Below are 25268 nucleotides of genomic sequence, written 5' to 3' on the forward strand. Positions count from 1 at the left end.
TCACTCAGAATATTGTTTTATATAGAAAACAGTGAAAAATTTATAGGTAGAAATGGTTATGTCCACTGAAATAATGATTTAATTGTGTTTAATTATATTAACAATACAATTTAAATAAATTAAATACACCCAAATTCAATTATATTATATTCTTATGAGTAACTTAGATTCTGTCATATTTGAAAGACATTAGCATTTCTTCTAATTACAAATATATCTTTCCCAAACATTATAATATTGTGAGATAAAAGCAATCTAGAAATTAAAAGACTTACTTTCTGCTTTGAAAGATGACATAATTTTTACTTAATGCTTTTATAATTTCTTCTTAAAGACTTCAAAGATGCCAAATTACAAGTTAAAATTGTTCAATGGGAGGAAAGATGTATAATATAGAATTTCTTTTAAGTTTTACTAATTCCTTTATTTGAATTGACAAATATAAAAGAGAAAAGACCATAGTGGGAGCCCTAGAGTTAGAAAAATGAGAATCAGGGTTTGATTCCTTTCTTATAAAAATTATTTAGTATCATCTGTGTTTGTTCAAAGCATTTATTTGTGACTATAAAATGGCTTGCATATAAGGAAAATATTACTTAAAACAAGAATGACTTACAGAAGGGTGAAGTGATAAAAGGGAAACATGTACAAAAAGGAATACTTTACCCAGTAAGAATCACATTCAGACTCAACAGAAATCAAAAGTTTTACAGATAAGCAAAAACTAAGAGATTTAAGAAACACCAAACCAGCATTACAACAACTCCTAAAGGAACTTCTCTATGTGGAAAAGAAAAGGCTACAATTAAAATCAAGGAAATTATGAAATGGAAGCTCACTGGTACAGGCAAGCAAAATAAAGTTCGGAAGTTATATGCACAAAAATATGGTATGAAAACTAGCAATTGTGAAGAGAATAAAATACAGGATATTGTGAATGAATTTGAAATTAAGAGATTAGCAAGTTAAACAATCTTGTACATACATATAGTGCTATATCAGAACCTCATGGGAACCACAAACCAAAAATCTACAATAGATACACACACAAAAGAGAAAAAGCAATCCAAAAACATCACTTAGCATAGACAAAAAATCACAAGAGAAAAAAGAGGAGGGGAAGAAAAAAGACCTACAGAAACAAGTCCAAAACAATTAACAAAATGTCAATAAGAATATTCATATTGATAATTACCTTAAATGTAAATGAATTAAGCTCTCCAATAAAAAAAATATAGACTAGTGAATGGGTACAAAAATAAGACCTATATATATGCTATATACAAGAATCCCACTTCAGATCTAGGGACACATACAGACTGAAAGTGAGAAGCAGAAATTTACAGCAGCACAGTATTAATGGAGAATTTTAACACCTTAGTTACATCAATGGACAGATCATTCAGTCAAAATATCAGTAGGGAAACATAGATCTTAAATGACACATCAGATCAATGGATTTAACTGATATTCATAGGATATACTGGGCATCCTCTGTGGCTCAGCTGGTAAAGAATCCACCTGCAATGTGGGAGACCTGGGTTCAGTACCTGGACTGGGAAGATACCCTGGAGAAGGGAAAGGCAACCCACTCTGGTATTCTGGCCTGGAGAATTCCATGGACTGTATAGTCCATGGGGTCGCAAAGAGTTGGACATGACTGAGTGACTTTCACTTCACTTCACTTCAGAGGATATGCCATTCAAAAGCAACAGAAAGCACTTTTCCTCACATGTACATGGACTTTCTCTAGGATATATCATATCTTGGGCCACAAAGCAAGCCTTCGTAAATTTAAGAAAATTGAAATCAAGCATCATATCAAGTATCTTTTCCAACAACAATGCAATGAGACTAGAAATCAATTACAGAGAAAAAATTGTAAAAAACACAAACATGTGAAGGCTAAACAATATATTAGACAAACAATGGATCAAAGAAGAAATCAAAGAAGTAATCAAAAAATACCTAGAGACAAATGACAATGAAAACATGATGGTCCACAATAAAGAAATTTACAGGCCAATATCACTGATGAACATAGATATAAAAATTCTCAACAAAGTACTAGCAAACCAAATAAGTGATGCTGGACAGATTGGGCAGCTACATGTAGAAGAATGAGATTAGAACACCATACACAAAGATAAACTCAAAATGGTTCAAAGACTTAAATATAAAGCCAGACACTATAAAACTCTTAGAGGAAGACATAGGCAGAAAGAAGACTCTTTGATATAAATCACAGCAAGAACTTTTTTGAATTACCTCCTAGAGTAATGAAAATAAAAACAAAAATAAACAAGTGGGACCTAATTAAACTTAAAAGCTTCTACACAGCAAAGGAAACCATAAACACAAGGAAAAAGCAGTGCAAGAGAAAATATTTGCAAATGAAGCAACTGACAAGGGATTACGCTCCTAAGTATACAAACAGCTCATGCAGCTCTATGTCAAAAGAAAAAAAAAAAAGATCAAATCAAAAACTAGGCAGAATATGTAAATAGACATTTCTCCAAAGAAGACATACAGATGGCCAAAAAGCACATGAAAAGATGCTCAATGTTACCGATAATCAGAAAATGCAAATCAAAACTACAATGAGGTATCACCTCACACCAGTTAGAATGGACATCATCAAAATGACTATAAACAATAAATGCTGGTTAGGGTGTGGAGAAAAGATAATCTTCCTACACTGTTGATGAGAATGTAAATTGGCACTATGTCACTATGGAAAACAGTATAGCAGTTCCTTCAAAAACTGAAGAGAACTGCCATTTGATCCAGTAACCCCACTATTGGGCATATATCTGGAGAAAACCATGGTTTGAATGGGTACATGCACCTCAGTGTTCTTTTTAGCATCATTTACAGCAATAAAGACAAGGACGTAACTGAAATGTCTGTCAAAAGATGAATAGATAAAGAAGATGTGGTACATATACACAATGGAATATTACTCAGTCATTAAAAATAATGAAAGAATGCCATTTGCAGCAACAAGGATGGACCTAATGATTATTATACTAAGTGAAGTAAGGGAGATAGAGAAAACTATTGCATGCTATCACTCATATGTAGAACCTAATTTTTTTAAATGATAAAACTTTTTTATAAAAGAGAAACAGACATTGAAAACAAACATGTTTATCAAAGGGAAAATGTAGGTGGGAGGAATTAATCAAGAACTTGGAATGAACATACACTCACTGCTATATATAAGATATATAAGATATACAAGATATATATATATATCTGTATATATATATACTCAATATTACTAATACTGTATATAAGACATACAACCAGCAAGGACCTATTATATAGCACAGGGGACTCTGCTCAATATTCTGTGACCATCTATTTGAGAAAATAATGTTAAAAAGAGTGAATATGGGCATAAATATAACTAAATCACTTTGCTATACACCTGAACTAACACATTATGAATCCGCTTTACTCCAATAAAACAAAACAAATAACAATGACTTAGAATTTTGCTCTTCTCATCATGCTATTATTGTAAACATCAAATTGTTAATTTGAACAGAGTATTTTTTCTTTTTGGCCATGACCTGCAGTTTGTGGGAGCTTAGTTTCCCAGTCAGAGATTGAGCCTGGCCAAGGAAAGCACTGATTCCTAGCCACTGGTCCACCAGAGAATTCCCTGAGCAGAATTTTCTATAGATATAAGTAGCAATTTTTGAAATCATAAAATAGATCTGACCAAGCTACATACAAAAATAAAATATGATTGAACCAGTCTTATTGGTCAAATGAAAATAAAATATTTATTGATGTAGTCCTGGATTTTTGGAAGCTTGTGTTCAAACAGGAAAGAGAGATAGCAAACAAAGATAAAATATTAAGTCAGGTAGTGTGGTAGAGATGGTTAGCTATCTACTATGAATTTGTGTTCCAATTTCTCAAGTAAGATTTTTCATGGGAGGCAGCAGCCCAGAGAAATATGCTCTTTTTATACCCCGTTTGCATACAAACAAAGGGAATCCTCTCCACTGAAGCTGAGCAGAAAACGTGCATCATTTCTTAACCAGTATTTTAAAGAAGCAAGCCTGGGTCTTTTTTAATGCTTTTCTTCCCAGTATTAGATTGTTTACTCTGTAATCTTATTTTTGGTAACTGCTGGTTGAAATTTGTTTTTGACTTATTACTGTTTATTAGATCCATTTTATAATCTTACTTTGGCTTGTTTACTTTATTTTTACCTCACACTAAATACAGAATTGCTTTCTAATTTCAATTTATCCTTATGCAATTTCAAAAAATGATTGTTTAATTTCATTCCTCTGTTCTAACAAAGGGTATCTCTTGCTCTCTGGTTAAAAGTATTCCATTGGAATGCTTCTGTATCTTTGTATATTTTACTTGGTTAGAGATGTCCTTTCTCCTGTTTAATCTTGCCCTTGTTCTTCTAAAAAAATCTCCATTAATCCTTTAAGATTCAGCTTAATTATTTTTTTTTCTCAGAACTTTCTAGGGCACATTTTTTTTTTTCTTTTCTAGCTTAGAAATGTCATTTATTCCTCATATAAAACTCCACAATAGAATTTAACCACAAAACTGTAATTAAATATCATAGTCTATTTTTGCAAAGATTTAAATTCTTTAAGTGAAAAAGCAATTATATCCAGGCATTTTAAGCCTCAAGAAAGGTGTCTGAAATGTAGTTAAACCTCAGAAACTTCCAGTGGTGTCTTAGCTCACAGGTGGTATTGGATTGTTTCCTCTTAAACTCTTCCTCCAATGCAGAGAGTCAATTGTTTTTTACCATCATTCTACTAAGTGCACGGATCTCTAGTGAGCTTCCATTATGCTAACAAGAATTTGGGGAAATCGAAAGCAAAGACCTATTAGAAGAGGCATCTTTTATATCTTCAAATAATACCCATCTATCTAATACTCCCAGGTGATGCTAGTGGTAAAGAACCCACCTGCCAATGCAGGAGATGCAAGATACTACCGATGCCTTCAGTTTGATTATACCGATACAATGCAGGGTAGAATATGAAAAGAGTAAATGAATTTCAAAGTCACTGTATTTGTCTGTTGCTGTTTCTCTCTGCTCCTTCCCCCTAGTCTGTTCTCTTCCCATAAATTTGGTGAATGAATGAGTGAAGAATTGAATGATACACCACTCAAGAAGCTCCCATGATGTTTATTGTATGAGAAGAGATGGAGCAGAATGATTGACAGTGAAGTACTGAAATGACAAGAATTGTATTTCATTTACTTTAATGATTTCATTATTGTAAAAATAAGGGTAATCCTTCATATATGAAGTGCTTGCAACAGCAATCAACTACCTAAACAATAACTAAATGAGAGAAGTTCTGAAGAAAATAAAAAATGAAAAATTTTGCCAAAATACCAAATACAAAGTGAAAAGTAACAGATGAGTGAGAGAATATTTATGATACATGTACATAGACATAGATAGTAATCTGATAGATCAGCATACATACATAGGAATCTATCAGAAAAAAAGTTACTACCCAAAGTAAATAACTTCTGCAAATTATTTAAAACACACATACACACAAAGAATAAAGACAGTCAAGTTATGGACAGAATTCCAATAGCCAATAAATCTTTGAAAACATGCAAAAACTCAGTAATAGTCAAAGAGATAGTCATTGAAGAAACACATATAATTTCTTATCCATCACTCTATAAACAAAACTGGAAAAGTTCGCCAATATAAAATTTCATCCTGGATATGGAACAACGTTGTTGATACAAGTAAAAGTAAATATAGAGGAAAAACATTTTGGGGAGCTATTAGTAATGTTAATAATTTGAAACAAATCTATTCCATAATTCAGCAAACACACCTGTTGGATATATATATACCCTAGAGAAACTCTACCATATGCCTGTATGTATTGATGTGATGAAACAAAATTTATGCTTTAAGATAGGACAAGAAAACTTAATTGAAATGTTCTTTCTCCTTGTCCACTTGGGTCTCCTCCCTCCAATATGCAATGTGTGTCTTCATTACACATAAACCAAACCCTCTCAGAGATGCCAGTGCATACTGAACATAGAAATAATTTTCTTCTACACTAGATACTAATGTAACTTCTTAAAATAATAACATTCTTTCCCAACATTGTGAGGGCATGTTTGTTTTATGTATGCTTAACTGAACTGTGCACATTTGATAAACTTTTTATAAACATCAGCATGTCATTTGGCATACAATCTTTGGTCTTGAAAGCTGATGTGACTGTGCTTTCCACTTCTAACAGAGGGACAGTTATCAGAGCTTTCTGAGAGTCTGTCTCCCAGGTTATAATCCTGTTTGGCTCTTATAAATCTCCCTTTTCTTGTTTGTGAATTAAATTTCTTTCAACAGGTGTACATTCTTAAAAGTAATGCAGAACATAATAAACTAGAACTGTATGTAACAACATGAAAAAAAATCTTAAAACACAATGGTGTTTTATGATAGGCACCAAATTTACATCAGTAGTTATCTCTGGAATAATAGGAGGGATTGGGATCAATTAGGTGTAAATAAAGGAATTTTGAATATATCTATAATGATTAAACTCTTTGTTGGTTACAAGTGTTTGTTGTATTGGTACCCATGTTTTTTTGCTTGCATTAAATATTTAATTTAACAAAATTATAGGAGAAAACTGAGTCAGTATCTTGTAATTGCCAAATGAGCTGAATTAGGGAATTTGAGAAAATAATAAAATCCCTAAAAATAGCTGCTTTAGAGAAATGGAGAGAGTTAGAGAGGAATAAAAGAAAATTCACATATAATGTTTTTTCCTCGAGTGGATACATGTGTGCTCCGTCATGTCTGACTCCTTGCGACTCTTTGCATGGGAGTTTATTTTATGATCCCACAAGGTGAATTAATAACTAACACTTAACATTAATTATGAAGTCATTTTATGAGTGAAATTCTAGAATACAAAGAATATTTATGAAATATTACAAATAAATGTTCTTTAATTCTCCTTTAGATTCAATTATAAATATCCTTTGCTAAAGGTCTTTTGCTTTCTATTAATTAATGGCTAAAATTGAGTTCAGATGTAAGAATTATATGAAATTAATTTTATACTCTCTTGGGTCTTTAATCTGAAATCTATCAACAGCTTTTGCTTTTAGAGGCCCATAGTTTCCTGTTGCTAAAATTACTTACAATATTAGATTATCAGCCTTTCTGTGGAAACTACTGTTTTGTTTTTTTAATTTTGTAAAAGGGAATATATTGTTAACCTTTTTAATTTTCATAGATGTTTGTCAAATTGTAAATTATAAGTGTTGACTGAGAGTTGCTAATCAAGTTGCCATTCTCTGAGGAGGCTAGCAACATACAGTGAGTAATGTTAAATTTTCTTAGGTTAAATTTTGGAAAAACACTTAAAGTGCATAAAGCTGTACTTATTGGGTTGGCCAAAAAGTTCATTTGCCATTCAGAAAACCTCTAACAAACTCTTTGGCCGCTGATATATGATGAATGTGGATTCATCTTTTATTTCCTACATCAACTTTTTAAGGCAAGTGATAGCGGCTCAAAATAAAACTAAGCAGGACCTATCAAATTAACAATAAGCAGATATGGCTCAGAGGCTCCTGCAATGTAGGAGACCTGGGTTCGATCCCAGGGCCGGGAAGATCCCCTGGAGAAGGAAATGGCAACCCACTCCCGTATTCTTGCCTGGAGAATCCCAGGGATGGAGGAGCCTGGTGGGCTGCCGTCTATGGGGTCGCACAGAGTCGGACACGACTAAGCGACTTAGCAGCAGCAGTGGAGGAAACAGATAATGCTGAAATTAGTTTTATTAAACAATTTTCACAAGCACCAGAAATAAAAATTAGGGATTGACAAGAGATTTTAGAGTTACAGCTTGTAAAATTATTATTCTCCACTTTTAGCTGACTCCTTAGCAGAGTGAGGACCTCATTGTTAATTTTTAAGTAAACTAATGAGAAAGATCTTCAAATCTAAAAGGAGAGTGTACCAGGCTGTTAAATGCCTGAGTATTGTTTCTGATGGAAACAGTTTAGAATCCAGCCTCTGAGCTGCAAGTTCATTTTGATGTATCTAATCCCTCATTTTCCCAAAAAAATGCTGACTGCAAGAGAGTCAGGGTCTAAGAGCAGGATATTACTGGCCCACCTGCTTTCCAGTAAAAGCACTCTTTCCCACCAACACAAAACTGACAAAATTGAGGAGGATCAAGAATAAGGGTCCTGAAAGAGTGAGGATACAAAAATTCATTTTGGGAAGGCACTCATTTTTTTAATGATAAAAATTCCTTGGTTGCTCCATTTGAAGGACTGTAAGGGATCTGGTTAGGGTCCCCCCAAATCATAATATAGACCAAGAGCTTCAGTACTATTTTATAACTGCATTTTTATGGTTGTGACTGATTCTTTAATTTTGAGAGCTGTACTTGGAGAAAGAGCACATTCTTACATTATATGAGAGAGGACTGTTTCTCAGCTTTATGCAAATGCCCGTAGTCTTGTGATACAAAAAAGATGCTTCACTTGCAAGATTGTTTACATTCTTTTTATGAAAGGTTGTTAAAAGTAAAATACAGCTAAGACAAAAGGAACTACAGAGAGAGAGAGAAGGGCACATTCTTTGTTTCACTGTTTCACAGTAGAGAAAAGAACATTATAACAGAACTAAATTTTAGCATTGATGATAATTCAGAACAACTACAAAAGCACAGATGTTGAGCTGTTTCTGATGTAATCTGTGTGGGAGGTGGATTTCCTAAAAACAGTACATGTTTTCAATGTCAGTCTTTCTGAGAAGAGGGCATGTTGAGACAGGAAGTTATGAACAAACAAGTTTCAGGCTAAAGCAGGATTATTTAGTCTCTATACTGACATTGTGGGGGAACTGTTTTACACATTGCAGGATATTTAGAAGCTTCCATGGCCCCCCTAGATGCTGGTAAAGCTTCCTCCACAGGTTTAGCAGCCAAACATGACTCCAGGCATTGCTAAAATGTCCCCTGGGGAGCAAAACTGCAAATTGTTGAGAACCAGTGGTCAAGAAAGACATAAAAAACCAGCTTCCTTTCTTTGGGCTTTATGATATTAGGACATGGGCAAGTTCACAGACATCTTGTGTAGAGGAAGTCTGAGTTTGGATGCAGACAATATATGAGAAGTCACTGAGTTAACAGTAGTAATGGGTTTGGGTGTGTTGACTTGGAAAATATGCACGTGGGATGGCAGTTATGATTGCTACTCTATGCTATACTATTCTGAGTTTTCCTGTATCCATGTCTGGTGGGAGTATAAGGTGGTCCAAACTTTTAATTCTCCATGATAACCCAGCAATTCTAATCCTAGATATTATTAACAAAATGAAACAAAATGAAAATTATGAAAACAAAATGAAACTTCAAAAAGTTTACATAATGTTCATAACAGCTTTAATCATAATAAACAAAAACTAGAAACATGTCAGGTGTTCATCTATAGAAGAACAGATAAATGAACAGAGACTATTTATACTTGATGATAATCAGTAGTAAAAACTAGGATTTACCAATACACACAAACACATGCATGAATATTTAAAGGTCTACAGTGTATAAAAGAAACTTTTTGCAACAGAATACATATTGTGTGCTTTCATTTACATAGAATTCTGAAATAGCCAAAGTTAATTGACATTTTAAAAAGTCAGAATAGTGGTTGCATCAGGAGTGGGGATTGACTGGAAAGAAAAATAAGAGCTTCCTGGGGTGATGGAGGTTAAGGTTATACTATAATTTACTGGAGATTAAGATTACATTCATCAAATGATATAGTTATGTCACTGTATGTTTGAAATAAGAGAAAAAGGCATGAACAAATGTTAATCTCTAATAAAGATATGCTCAGTGAAATATTTTGTAAGACATGTACTGAGATTGTGAATCAATTTATAACATACCACAAAATAAGTGAATGGATGGATAGAGAGATGATACAAAAATATAAGAGAAATAATAGATATAGCAATAGAATGTAATAGCAAATTCTAGGAGCAATGGGCTGGTTCATCAACTCTTAGACAGATGTTCTCAGGTACATTAATTAATATCATTGACTCTCAATTTCCTATTAAAGTCATCTTTCTAAAATAATTATTATCATTTTGAGGTAAGCATATTAGTAAGTAATCTATATGCTTCAATTGAATCTAAATCTCATTTTATTTCAGGAGGTTATATGTTCTTGCTTCTTCATTTTCTAGGCTTGGGATTGAATGAAAATTACTTTTAGCAATGCCATGCCTTGTTCTAATAGACAGTGTAATGTCATAAAGACTCCTATCCCACTGAGTTACTCTATGAATCATATTTCTAAAATAATATAATTGAGGATGAGTAGGGAGGTAAGCAAGTTAATTATAAAATCCATATAAAAACAAGAAAAAAAAAAAGAAAAAAGACACTACTAAAAAGAAAATGGTTGTCATTATATACTAAATCACAAATTCATGGTAATATTTGTATAGTAGCAATGAGTGCACACACACACAAAAATCAATGAAAAATGGAAATTACAGATATAATCTCAAATGTATTAAAACATATGCTTATATTTATCGATGTCAGGAAAACATACATAACAATAAGTTTGGAGACATATAGATATAAAAATTAACGACTAGCTTCCTAAAATAGACCTTACCCAAAAATATTAGGAATAAAGAGATAAGTCACAAACATACTGAAAATGGATATATTTCATTTATATTCTCAGTTTAGAGAAGACTTCTAAAGAAGATACACATTCAAAAATCATCAAAGTTGAAAACTGTGACTTTCTAAAATTAAAAGAATGTGAAAAACCAAAACATCACAAAGTCAAAATAAAATGATTACCATGAGAAAATATTTGAAAAATATTATACAGCAGAGGCTGTTATTATCAATATACAAAGAATGATATAAATATTTATGCAGGGTAACTCAATTGGGAAAAGATTAACATATCAATAAAGTGTTGAAAATCTATCTAAATATATATTACAGAAAAGAAAACATAGTCAACCATTTTACTTTTTAACCTAAAAGAAATACAAATTAAAATTTTATTGAGATATATTGTCTATTAGATCGATGATCAAATTTAAATTGCACTGTTGGTCATAGAGCCTATAGATTGATGAAATCTGTTAAAAATAGTTCGGCACTATCTTTCAAAACTAAAAATGTGTATACTTCTTGACATAGAAATTCTAATTTTTGGAACTTATACAGATACAACTATATGTGCAGAATTAAGCATAAGGATATGTATTGCATCATTGCTTTAAATATCAAAAGTTTGGAAATTAAATAAATACTCATTAATACATGAGGTTAAATAAATTATAGTATATTCATAAATTGAGATACCATGCAGCTACCAAAAATGACATAAATATATATATACTTTAAATACTCTTCAACTATTTTAAGTGGAAGAAAAAAAGATCCAGAACACCATGTTTCTTATGCTAATCTCTACATATCTGTTTCTGTTGATAGCAGAGCTCCTGTGTTGTACCATTTCAAGAACATCATTTATATCATGTATGCATGCTGAATCATTCAGTCATGTTCAACTCTTTGCAACCTTATGGACTGTACCCTGCCAGGTGACTTTAACCCACCAGGCTCCTCTGTCCATGGGATTTCCCAAGCAAGAATACTGGAGTGGGTTGACATTTTCTCTTCCAGGGAATCTTTCCAACCTAGAGATCAAACTCTAACCAACCCTAACTCTAACCAATGCAGGGATTGAACCTGCATCTCTTGCATCTCCTGCATTGGCAGGCAGATACCTTACCACTTGAATCACTTGGGATGTCATTTACATCATAACCCCTCTGAATGGTGTACCTGGATTTTATAACAGTGCTAAGTTTGTTCTGCCCCATGCCTCTATCCTAACACATGAGATAGAATCTCTTCAGAAGAATATACAAAATGTAGTATCAGAGGTTGCCTCTAGGAGGGGGATCTATATGGCTTGGAGAAAGAAGGGGTGGGAGATTCATTTCCCATGAATACTTTTTAGTAACTTTAAATTATGTGTTATCTCTCTCTATATATATAAATATATGCATAATATATGTATATATGTATACATATACCTATATATATATATATGTATGTGAGTAGTCTGTGTGTGTATGTGTATATATATATTTACGAATTGTTGTCATTTAGTCACTACATTGTGTCTGACTCTTTTGTGAGCCTATGGACTGTAGCCAGCAAGGCTCCTCTGTCCATAGGATTTCACAGGCAAGACTGGAGTGGGTTGCCATTTCCCTCTCCAGGGGATCTTCTGGACCCAGGGATCAAACCTGTGTCTCCTGCATTGGCAGGTGAATTCTTGACCACTGAACCACCTGAAAAGCACTATATATAAGAATACCTTTACACAAAAATGAATAAAATAAGTTCAAGCTTTCAACAAAAAAGTATTACTGTGTGGAGTAACATAAAAGATAAGAGGACTTGACTCTCTGCTCCAGGAAAACATGTTTGAATTGCACTAAATTCCTTTCACTTGGCTCTGTTTGACACCAAAGTTAACTGTTTCTCTCCTGAATACCAATATGTTGTCTGGGTCTTATTTCTGAGAATAAAGTGCCACTTAGATCTAGAATGTCACTTCATGGGTTACCATATTAGGTAAGCAAAATTCCCTTCAAGTTTCATGCATGATTGTTTATAGTATTTGTACTTTAATTTTAGGAAAAACATCCAGGAGAATTGCTAGTGCCCTCCATATGGGATTTGCTTCAGATGTAATTTCCTTTACTTTACTGCTAACCTGAGAATCTAGATTCATTTTAAAGCCATGATATATTTTCTTTAAAAAATGCTATGAAGTTTATCTGCAATATAGCTTTTGAAGGTTGGTATTGGTAGAAAAATGAATTGTTAGTAATTTTTAAACCAACTGACTTTCTTAGCACCATACAAGATGTAACCCAGGATTAATGACCTGCTCTATTGCCTGTTAATGCTTTGGCTTTTCTGTTCATATAAATACATTCCCTTAAAAATGAATTTTCTATGACTGAAGATAAAGCTATTTTTCTTTCTTCTTTGCTAAATGATTTTTTCCTTCAGCTTTGTTAATATCAAGCCATACGCTGAAAAGAAAATAAAGCCCAATAACCTACAATAAAGTCTATGACAGAGAGATTTGTTCCAAGTGCCATCATTCCACAGGATATACTCCTGTTTCATATATGCTGGTACATCTAATAGTGAAGGCCTCATCAAAGCCAAGATCAAAGGGCAGGAACTAAACACCGAGGGATATTTTGTTTTAAAAGGGCATTTAGGGGATTATGAAATAGATTGCACTGCCAACTCATAAAGTGAAAAATCTGCTGAATACTAAGGCAAACATAATAAAAAAGAAAAAATGAATAACCAAATATAATCCAGTTTTTTCAGAATTTAGAATCATATACAATAAAAATTATAATTAAAAACTCTTACCAGGGCCTTCCCTGGTGGGTCATTGGTCAAGAATCCACCTGCCAATGCAGAGACACAGGTTCAATCCCTGATCTGGAAGGAAGATCCCACATTCTGCAGAGTGGCTAGACTTGTATGCCACAGCTACTGAGCCCATATGATGCAACTACTAAAGCCCACACGCCCTGGGGCTCATTCTGTGCAATAAGAGGAGCCGCTTAGTGAGAAGCTCATGTACCACAGCTAGAGAACAACTCCCACGCTCCACACATAGAGAAAAATCTATGCAGCAAGGAAGACCCAGCATGGCCCCCAATAAATAAATAAATAATTTTTAAAAAGCTCTCACCAAAAGGAGCATGAGGAGAACAAATACCAGCATAACAAAAGCTGTTTATGACAGATCCACAGCCAACATAGTACTACACAGTGAAACGCTGAGAGCTTTTCTGCTAACTTCTGGAACTTCTGGAAAAAAGATATGAATGCCTACTCTTACCACTTCTACTCAACACAGTATTGAAAATCTTAGACACAGCTATCAGACAATAAAAAGGAGTAAAATATATCCAAATTGGAAGGGAAGAAGTAAAACTGTCATTATATATAGATAATGTGGTACTCTAGAAAAAACTCTAGGCTCACACAAAGCTATTAGGGCCAATAAATGAATTCAGCAAGGTAGAAGGGTATAACATGAATATACACAAATCTGTTGCATTTCTTTGCACTAACAATGAATATTAGAAAGAGGATGTTTAAAAAGTCCCATTTAAAAGCTTCTCTAAAAAAACACCTAGGAATAAACCTAACGAAGATAGTGAAAGATCTATATACAGAGAACTATAAAAAGATGATAAAGTTGAAGGTTATAGAAATGGAAAGATATCCTACACCCTTGAGTTAAAAGAAATAATATTGTTAAAATGGTCATACTACCCAAAGCAATCTAAAGATTTAATGTATTCCTATCAGATTACCCATGATATTTTTCACAGAACTAAAACAAACACTTCTAAAACTTATATGGAAACACAATATACCCAGAATTGCCAAAACAGTCCTGAAGAGAAAGAATAAAGACTTGACTGTCCCAGACTTAAGACAGTAATCAAAACACTATGAACAAAGGCATAATTCTCCCTTACTCATAATGTGATTGAAAAGGGATTAATTTCCAAAATATACAATCAGCTTGTACAGCTCAGTATCAAAAAACAAACAACCCAATCAGAAAATGGGCAGAAGACATAAATATACATTTGTTCAAAGAAGACACACTAATGGCCAACAGGCCCATTAAAATGTGCTCCACGTGGCTAGTTATCAGAGAAATGCAAATCGAAACCACAATGAAGTATCAACCCATGCCAGTCAGAATGGCTACCATCAAAAAGTCCACAAATAAGGAATGCTGGAGAGGATTTGGAAATAAGAGCTCTCTCTTGCGCTATTGGTGGGAATGTAAATTGGTGCAACCAGTATGGAAAATAGTATGGAGGTTTTTTTAAAAATTAAAAATAAAGCTGTCATATTATCTATCAATCCCGCTCCTCCGTCTATAGCCAGAAAAGATGAAAACTCGAATTCCAAAAGATACATGCACCCCAATTTTCCTAGCAGGAATATTTACAATAGCCAAGACATGGAAGCAACCTAAGTATTCATCAACAGATAAATGGGTAAAGACGATGTGGTATATACAACATTGTGGTATATACAATGGAATAGTACTTGTACTTAATAAAGTATGAAGTATTGCCATTTTCAGCAACATGGAAAGACCCAGGGAATATTATTCTTAGTGAAATAAATCAGACAGAGAAAGATAAATATACGATATCATTTAAATGTAGAATTTAAATATAATTCAAATGAATCTATTTACAAAACAGAAACAGACTCACAGACACAGAAAACAAACTTACGGATACCAAAGAGGAAAGGGAGAGGGAAAGAAGGAAAAATTAGGAGTATGTGATTAAAAGAAACACACTACTATATATAAAATTGATGAGTGACAAGGGTTTATTCCATGATATAGGGAATGGTGTCTTATAATAACCCATAATGGAAAATAATCTGAAAAAAAAAATGTGTGATTCCACTCACTTTACTGTACACCTAAAACTAATAAAATATTGTAAATCAACTAAATTTCTATAAGCAAACACCAAAAGTGTTTTAGATTATGCAAAGCATGATGTAAACCTTCCCAGGCAACACAGTGGTAAAGAATCTGCCTCCAATGCAAGGGACTCAAAAGACAGAGGTTCCATCCCTGGGTCGGAAAGATCCCCAGAGTAGGAAATAGCAACACAATCCAGTATTCGTCCCTGGAAAATCTCATGGACAGAGGAGCCTTGCACGTTAGATATGTCTGAGTGAAAGAGCACATAAACACACACACAAAATGTCATGCATCATGAAGGAAGCAGACATGTTGAGTTTTCATTTCCTGAAAGTATAGTTTAATGATACTTTGATGTTTAATAATCTTTATTAAAATTTATATTTCTAAGTGGAAATTGTATTAATGATCATGTGGAATTAAATAGTATTCACACTATTTTAATTTTTATTTTCTCTATGCAATATATAAGATTTTAATATATATTTAAACTGTGTTAAAGGCTTGACTTATTTATAACTATGAATCTATAGTAGACCATTGTAATAATACCATTTATTCTTTATTCATATATGTGTGTATATATGTACACAAATTTGTTCATGCATCTATCAGTTACTGTTGAGTGTTGTGTGTATGCAGTATATGTACTATATATGAGTTATTTATAAAAGAATGCCAATGTAGTATGTAGGAAAAATAGGGAAAATTTAAGACAAAAGAGTAGAAGTTTATTCATATCCTGTATCCATTTTTTTTCCCCCATGGGCTATAAGTTTTTTTGAGGATTTTAAGTGTCATTCTCTTATGGATTATGCATGTTGCAAATATACTTTTCTAGTCTTTACTCATACATTAACTTCATTAATGTTATTTTTTTTATTGTGCACAGATCTTTAATTTTGCTGTTGTAAAGCCATTATTTTCCCCTTATGATTTGGTTATTATCAGGCTTACATTAGAAGCTTAGATATGAAATTTAAGATATGGTGGTAGAAAATAATTACAGAAAATTGAGATTTTTATCACTAGGTAAATTAATTACAATGCTGTGGCATTTGCCTTCAATGGAATGCTATGCAGCATTATGAAATGATTAATTAGATGTAGTAAAATAAAGTAACATGTATAGATCTTGAAAGCATAATTTTGATATTAAAAATAAGAATTAAAGAGATATTTAATGTAATATAATTTATGTTAATCACATTATATTTATTCAAGGATACACATATAATTAATGGGAGCTGTATTGGAAGAACATGTATTTAGTATATGAGAAAGAGTTCCCAAGAGAGTGAAGAAGATTGGAGTGTGAACAAAGTGTAAAGTGGAAAATACTGAAGAAAGTAACAAAATGTTCTTGCCTTAAGCCGAGTGGTAATGATTTTGTGACATGATTTTTGGGATGGAGACAACAGGTTACTGTAAAAATTGTTTCCTAAAGAATGAAACATGGAGTATGACTCCAGGTTGGAGTTTGCACTTTCATAGAATTGGTAAGAGACATATAGGGCTAGCTATTGGCTTTAGGTGGAAAATGATGTGTCATATCAAATCACATGGATGTTCATTCATACATCGTATTGAAAAATGCTTGTTGAGTGTCAATCATAGTCTAAGATTAATGAGAGAACAGAATGACCAAGCTCTGTGCCCTCATGAGAGAAGGCAGTGAATAAATAAATACTAAATTGCATAGAGAACACCACAGGGAACAAAGAATGAAAATAGTGTGAAAGGATAGAGTGATTGGGTGTTCTCTTTTAAACTGGGTTAAGGAAGCTCTCTCAAAAGAGGTGTCAAGTGGAGATTTTAATGACAAGAAGGAGTCAGCTCTTCTGGGGAAATTCATTCCAGGAAAAATGAATAGAAAGGATCTGGGCACCTATGAAAACCTGAAAAAGTTCTAATGCCTAGTGAACCAAGAAAAGAAAAGACTAGAGTTCTGAGAGATATAGAGGGAATAGACATAGATAATATATTTGGATTCTGGACAACTGAATTTCCAGTCATGATTTGTCCCTGTATATCTGTGTCACAATCAATGTGTACCTTACCTTTCTGACCTTCAGATATATCTTATCCTCGACTGAGTGTTCTTAGAGTAGGTGTCTTCAAGGATGAGGATAGGAAGGTAGTTAAAAAAGAAAACAATGAGAAGGCTGAATTCTACATCTCCTGTCCAGCTGCAAGTAGGCAATTGACTGTTTTTATATGATTGAAGGAATGAAAGTCTTTATCCAAAGAAAACATTTAATTGCATCAAATAATTTCTAAGGCCTTTTGATCTATAACATTGTATGATCCTCTGACTTTTCCAGCAGCTATTTGTATTGCCATATATGTGTCACCACTGAGAGAGAAGAATTTGATTTTAACCCACTGGGAGCAGACACAAAATAACTACACAGGAATCATTAGCAAAAGTTGAAAGAAAATATAAACAAAAAGCTTTCATTTGTAGGATTCTTACAAAGGAAGAACATACTAATAAAGTAATTTGACTTTTTATCAACTTGAAGGGGTTTTTCCCAAACCTGATTTTATGTTTACTTTCTTCAAATTCTATTTAAGTTTAAAATACATAATTTTCTTAGACATCCATGGGAACATAAATTTCACATGTACTGGATATTTTTATTTCAAAAAAAATAATGGATTAACTTTGTTATTAAAGAATGCTCCTAATTTCATATAAATTACATTTCTTATAAATAAAACATAAATGCTTTTGGAATTCAAATTCTGAGAAAATTGTAAGAAATGTTAAGTATATTTAATTTCAATTTTAGGACTTTTCTATTTGGCATAAACTGAATTTGTAAATGATGGTAATCAGGTAAACAACAGAATATAGTTTCAGTGAAAACTCTAATCAGGTTTCAAGTCCAGCTGGTACTCTTAAATTGTTATGATGCCATATAACATACACTACCTGAATCCATACTTCAGGTAAGAAACAAGTTTGAGGACTTTCAGGAGAATTCATTTTCCTATCAAATCATAAAATAGCAGGACCCTCAATGACTAACTCCGGAATTAGAGAAAAAAGGTGATTACAAATTTCAAAGTATTACATACACACTAAGCTCTCAGTATTGCTTTTTGGCTTCTATTAAAAACAGTGAAAAAATACTAGATGCATTTTTAAATTGAAAATAGAAAAAATAAATAGAATTTTAAATATTTAAATTTAAATAGAAAAATTTTAATTTTTCACATTCAACCATGCTTATTTAGTCAGTATTCAGGTGTTTTCATTCAGTTCAGTTCAGTCTTTCAGTCGTATCTGATTCTTTGTGACCCCATGAACTGCAACACACCAGGCTTCCCTGTCCATCACCATCTCCCAGAGCTTGCTCAAACTGCTGTCCATCCAGTCGGTGATGCCATCCATCCATCTCAACCTCTGTCATCCCCTTCTCCTCCTGCCTTCAATCTTTCCCAGCAACAGGGCTTTTATGACATCAGGTGTTTTATGAAAGAGTAAAATATGATTAAACAAGAAATGCTTTATATACTACAGGGAGAAAATGTTGAATTTTTACCTCCTCACACTAATGCCAGAAGCATTAAAAAAATCTTATGTTGGGACATATAGTATGGTTTTAGCATATTATTGAGTGCAAAATACATACCAGGTATTAGCTTACGTAATTTATACACATTGTCTTGTTAAATTTTCCAAACACCATATAATTCATTAATTTTATCAATTCAAATGTACCACTTATATAACTTTCATGCATCATTATGCCAGACATTTTTAGTATGAAATAATTTATATAACATTTTTTCAGTGACCAAGAATATACAAATATCATTAATAGGTCTACAGATAGATGAATGAAGTTTAATGTCGGAAAATTCCCAATAGCAGATGTAGTTTTAGATTTTTAGCTTATCAACATTTTCACATACTTGGTTCTATATAATACAAAAATATGGAGATTTATGCAGTGCCATTATATACATTTTTTCAATATAAATAACTTTAGGTTGAAGAATCATGGCATGTTCAAGTTCTCACTAAGAATTACAGGTATTTCTGGAACTAGGTCTCTAACTCCATTTTCAGCATTAATTCAACCATTACAGCTTAAAATTATGGTAGAAATGCTTGTATTTAAGACAGTGTATTATGAGACACTCTAGAAAAATTATTCTATTTTAATATATCCATTTCTTCTTGGAAATAATTATTCTTTTGGTTGGTTTCTTTTTTATATATATTATTCTATCACTTGAGATAAGATATATAAAAGTAGAAGTGCAAGACATCTTCAAAAAAAAGGAGAAGGAAATTGCCATTCAAAAAGACTGCATGTCTTTTGAAAAAAAAAATAAAACAAACATCTTAAGCAAAAATTCAAAGAAAACACATTTAAAGGATGTGAATATATAGACTAGTAAACCAGTTCAGTTTTTGGCCACGGCCAAAACCATCCAAAAGAAAAAGACATGCAAGAAGGCAAAGGGATTGTCTGAGAACTCTTTACAAATAGCTGGGGAAAGAAGAGAAGCAAAAGGCAAGGGAGAAAGGGAAAGATAGACCCAACTGAATGCAGAGGTTCAAGGAATAGCAAGGAAAGATAAGAGAGCCTTCTTAAAAAGAACAATGCAAAGAAATAGAGGAACACAATTAAATGGGCAAGACTAAAGATCTCTTCAAAAAGTTGGAAATATCAAGGGAATATTTCATGCAAGAATAGTTATGATAAAACACAGACATGGTAAAGACATAGTAGAAGCAAAAGAGATTAAGAGGAGGTAGCAAGAATACACAGAAGAACTATACAAAAAAGATCTTAATGACCGGGATAACCATGATGGTGAGGTCATTCACCTAGAACCAGAGGTCCTGGAGTGTGAAGTCAGGTGGCCTTAGAGAGTATTACTATGAGCAAAACTAGTGAAGGTGATGGAATTCCAGCTGAGTTATTTCAAATCCTAAGAGATGATGCTGGTCAGCTGATGCACTCAATATGCCAGCAAATTTGGAAAACTCATCAGTGGCCATAGGACTTGAAAAGATCAGATTTCATTCCATTTCCAAAAAGGGCAATGCCAAAGAATGTTCAAAAGACTGTACAATTGTGCTTATTTGACACTCTAGCAAGGTTATGCTCAAAATCCCTCAAGCTAGGCATCAGCAGTATGTGAATAGTGAAATTCCAGATGTATAAACTGGATTTAGAAAAGACAAGGAATCTGAGATCAAATTGCCAACATTCGTTGGATCACAGAAAGAGCAAGGGACTTCAGAAAAATGTTTAATTCTGCTTAATTGACTACATTAAAACCTTTGACTGTGTGGATCACAACAAATTGTGGAAAATTCTTAAAGAGATTGGAATACCAGACTATCTGATCTGTCTCCTGAGAAATCTGTATGCAGGTCAGGAAGCAACAGTTAGAACTGGACATGGAACAACAGACTGGTTCCAAATGAGGAAAGGAGTACATCAAGGCTTTATATTGTCACCCTGCTTATTTAACTTATATGCACAGTACATCATGAGAAATCCTGGATTGGTGAAGCACAAGCTGGAATCAAGATTGCCGGGAGAAATAACAATAACCTCAGATAGGCACATGACACCATCCTTATGGCAGAAACTGAAGAACTAAAGAGCCTCTTGATCAAAGTGAAAGAGGAGAGTGAAAAAGTTGGCTTAAAACTCACCATTCAGAAAACGAAGACCATGGCATCTGGTCCCATTACTTCATGGCAAATTGAAGGAGAAAAAGTGGAAGCAGTGAGAGATTTGATTTTCTTGGGCTTCAAAATCACTGTGGATGGTGACTGCAGCCATGAAAATTAAGACGCTTGCTTCCTGGGAAAAAAGCTATGACAACCTAGACAGCATATTAAAACGCAAAGACATCACTTTGCCAACAAAGGTCCATATAGTCAAAGCTACGGTTTTTCCAGTAGTCATGAATGATGTGAGTTGGGACCATAAAGAAAGCCTGGAGCTAAAGAATTGATGCTTTTGAATTGTGGTGCTGGAAGAGACTCTTGAGAGTCCTGTTAACTGCACAGAGATCAAACCAGTCAATCCTAAAGGAAATCAGTCCTGAATATTCATTGGAAGGACTGATGTTGAAGCTGAGGCTCCAATACTTTGGCCACCTGATGTTAAGAGTTGATTCATTGGAAAAGACCCTGATGCTGGGAAAGATTGAAGGCAAAAGGAGAAGTGGGTAACAGAGGATGAGATGATTAGATAGCATCACTGACTCAATGGACTTAAATTTGAGTAAACTTGGGGAGATAATGAAGGACAGTGGAACCTGGTGTGCTGCAGACCATGGGTCACAAAGAGTCTGACATGACTTAGTGACTGAATAACAGTAAACTAATTCAACTATATTGTTACCATTACTTTCATTTTGTTAACCTCTCTTAATGATTCCTTCCAAGTTAAATTTCTCAATCATGAAAATCCTTTAAATTATTATTAAGATTGCAATATGCCAGCAAATTTGGAAAACTCAGCAGTGGCCACAGGACTGGAAAAGGTCAGCTTTCATGCCAATCCCAAAGAAAGGCAGTGCCAAAGAATGCTCAAACTACCGCACAATTGCACTCATCTTACATGCTAGTAAAGTAATGCTTAAAAATCACCAAGGCAGGCTTCAGCAATCCATGAACCGTGAACTTCCAGATGTTCAAGCTGGTTTTAGAAAAGGCAGAGGAACAAGAGATCAGATTGCCAACATCCGCTGGATCATCAAAAAAGCAAGAGAGTTCCAGAAAAACATCTATTTCTGCTTTATTGACTTTGCCAAAGCCTTTGACTGTGTGGATCACAATAAACTGTGGAAAATTCTGAAAGAGGTGGGAATACCAGACCACCTGACCTGCCTCTTGAGAAACCTGTATGCAAGTCAGGAAGCAACAGTTAGAATTGGACATGAAGCAACAGACTGGTTCCAAATAGGAAAAGGAGTACATCAAGCCTGTGTCTTGTCACCCTGCTTATTTAACTTATATGCAGAGTACATCATGAGAAATGCTAGGCTGGAGGAAGCACAGGCTGGAATCAAGATTGCAGGGAGAAATATCAATAACCTCAGATATGCAGATGACACCACCCATGTGGCAGAAAGCAAAGAAGAACTAAAGAGCCTCTTGATGAAAGTGAAAGAGGAGAGTGAAAAAGTTGGCTTAAAGCTCAACATTCAGAAAACTAAGACCATGGCATCCAGTCCCATCACTTCATGGCAAATAATTGGGGAAACAGTGGAAAGAGTGACTGACTTTATTTTTCTAGGCTCCAAAATCACTGCAGATGGTGAGTGCAGCCATGAAATTAAGAGACGCTTACTCTTTGGGAGGAAAGTTATGACCAACCTAGACAGCATATTGAAAAGCAAAGACATTATTTTGTCAAAAAAGGTCCATCTAGTTAAGGGTATGATTTTTCCAGTAGTCATGTATGATGTGAGAGTTGGACTATAAAGAAAGCTGAGCACCAAAGAATTGGTGCTTTCGAACTGTGGTGTTGGAGAAGACTCTTGAGAGTCCCTTGGACTGCAAGGAGATCCAACCAGTTCATCCTAAAGGAAATCAGTCCTGAATATTCACTGGATGAACTGATGCTGAAGCTGAAACTCCAATAGTTTGGCCACCTGATGTGAAGAGCTGACTCATTTGAAAAGACCCTGATGCTGGGAAAGATTGAGGGCAGGAGGAGAAGGGGACGACAGAGGATGAGGTAGTTGGATGGCATCATCAACTCAATGGACATGGGTTTGGGTGGACTCTGGGAGTTGGTGATGGACAGGGAGGCCTTTCCTGCTGAGGCTCATGGGTTTGCAGAGTTGGACATGACTGGAGTGCATGAACTGAATATATTATGTAAGCATTATAATACATGTTACATATTAAATACACTGATGTATATAATAAACATGCTGTCAAAGACATATTTAGTGGAAAATTCTAATTTTGAATTATTAGTAATTTATTTCTAAAAATAATTTTTGAAGATTTTAATAAATAGATACTTAAGCATTTTTTAAAATGCTGGAAACTTTAAGTAAAAATACTTCTATAAATCTCAAAAAATAACTTTTGAATGTTATTAATGGTTAATATAAAATATATGTAGATTAATGAATACAACTTTAAAGTTTATGAACACTATATCTTATTAATAAATTTTAGATTGAGTTTACAGTATCAATTTATTAGTGAAAAGGTTGTGTTGTAACTATTAATTTTAATAATCCTAACCACCGAGTCGTAGATAAATAGTTGTTAATGACTGATTAAAATATATCTTAGGAAGGTTTTATTCGCATAGTCTGTCAATATATGCATTAACATATACATTTAAGTGACAAAATGAATCAAATAAAACTTTATCACTTTTAAAAATATCCTCTTGGGAGATAGATTACCTAGGTCTTATAAATTACACTCCACATATACCAACTTTGAGGCATTCAATTGTGCTTTTAATGAGTGGGCATTTATTTCTTTTCCAAAATTGAAGATTATTTCAAATGTTCTACATTATTCTGTGACTCCAAGAAATGATTTTTTATGGAGGTTCACACAAAAGTCAAATTTACATTAACAACTCACTACAGAATAATTGGCTTTCATGAAGCATGTCAAAACTTTGGATATTTTAGCATTTACTAATCTTGATGCTCAATTACCCAGTTCTTTATGGTACATTACTAGAATCCATTGTCCTTACTAAAGTTCATTTTAGAATTTTATTGTTATGTCATGAAAAAAAAAATTACCAAAGTCTCTACTGAGATTCATAACTAGATGGAAAAATAGATCTTAAATATTCACTTTTCTGACATTTATAATAAAAAAATTTCTATGATAAGAAATAATTTTTACGAGACTACCTGGCAATAATCCTTTAGAATAAAATAAATTGGTATAGCAGTTTCAGTAAGTATAAAAATTTCTAAATGTATCTGCAAAGAGGAACTCATATAAGTGCTATTTATTTCCAAATTTTTTGAAGTTCTCTGTGCTTTACAGTGGAAAATTATCTTTAAATTTTATCTAGCAAAGTATGTGATTATTTTAAAATAGGCCTGTATTTCAAATAATTTTGCATAAAATTTTCAATTTACATACATTTTACTTATATAAAATTTAGAGATTGCATAATAGTTTTTGCAATTTAAAATAAAAAATTTTCAATGTTTCATCAACTGAGATAAAACTATTTTTATCTCATTTCTAACATTTAGGCAATAAAATATTTTAGACAAAACTGAATCATAATATAATAATTTGGTTTGATACCTATTTTAAATTTATCTGGCTCAACATAAATCTGGATGGCAGTTCATGAAATATTATTTTCCAATTTCCCTCCAAAATTGGTTGTTTTAGTTGATGAATTGTGTCTGATTCTTTGTGACTCCATGGACTGTAGACCATCAGGCTCTGCTATCCATGGGATTTCCCAGGCAAGAATACTGGAGTGGATCACCATTTCCTTCTCCAGGAGATCTTCTCAACCCAGGAATCAAACAACCCACATGCCCCGTATTGCAAGGCAGATTTTACCACTAAGCCACCTGGGAAGCCCTTCCCTCATATATATATAATAACATAGAATATTATATATATAATATTTTAAAATATTCATTCATAT

This window comes from Cervus canadensis, chromosome 27, assembly GCF_019320065.1.
Source record: "Cervus canadensis isolate Bull #8, Minnesota chromosome 27, ASM1932006v1, whole genome shotgun sequence".
NCBI classification, from domain to species: Eukaryota; Metazoa; Chordata; class Mammalia; order Artiodactyla; family Cervidae; genus Cervus; species Cervus canadensis.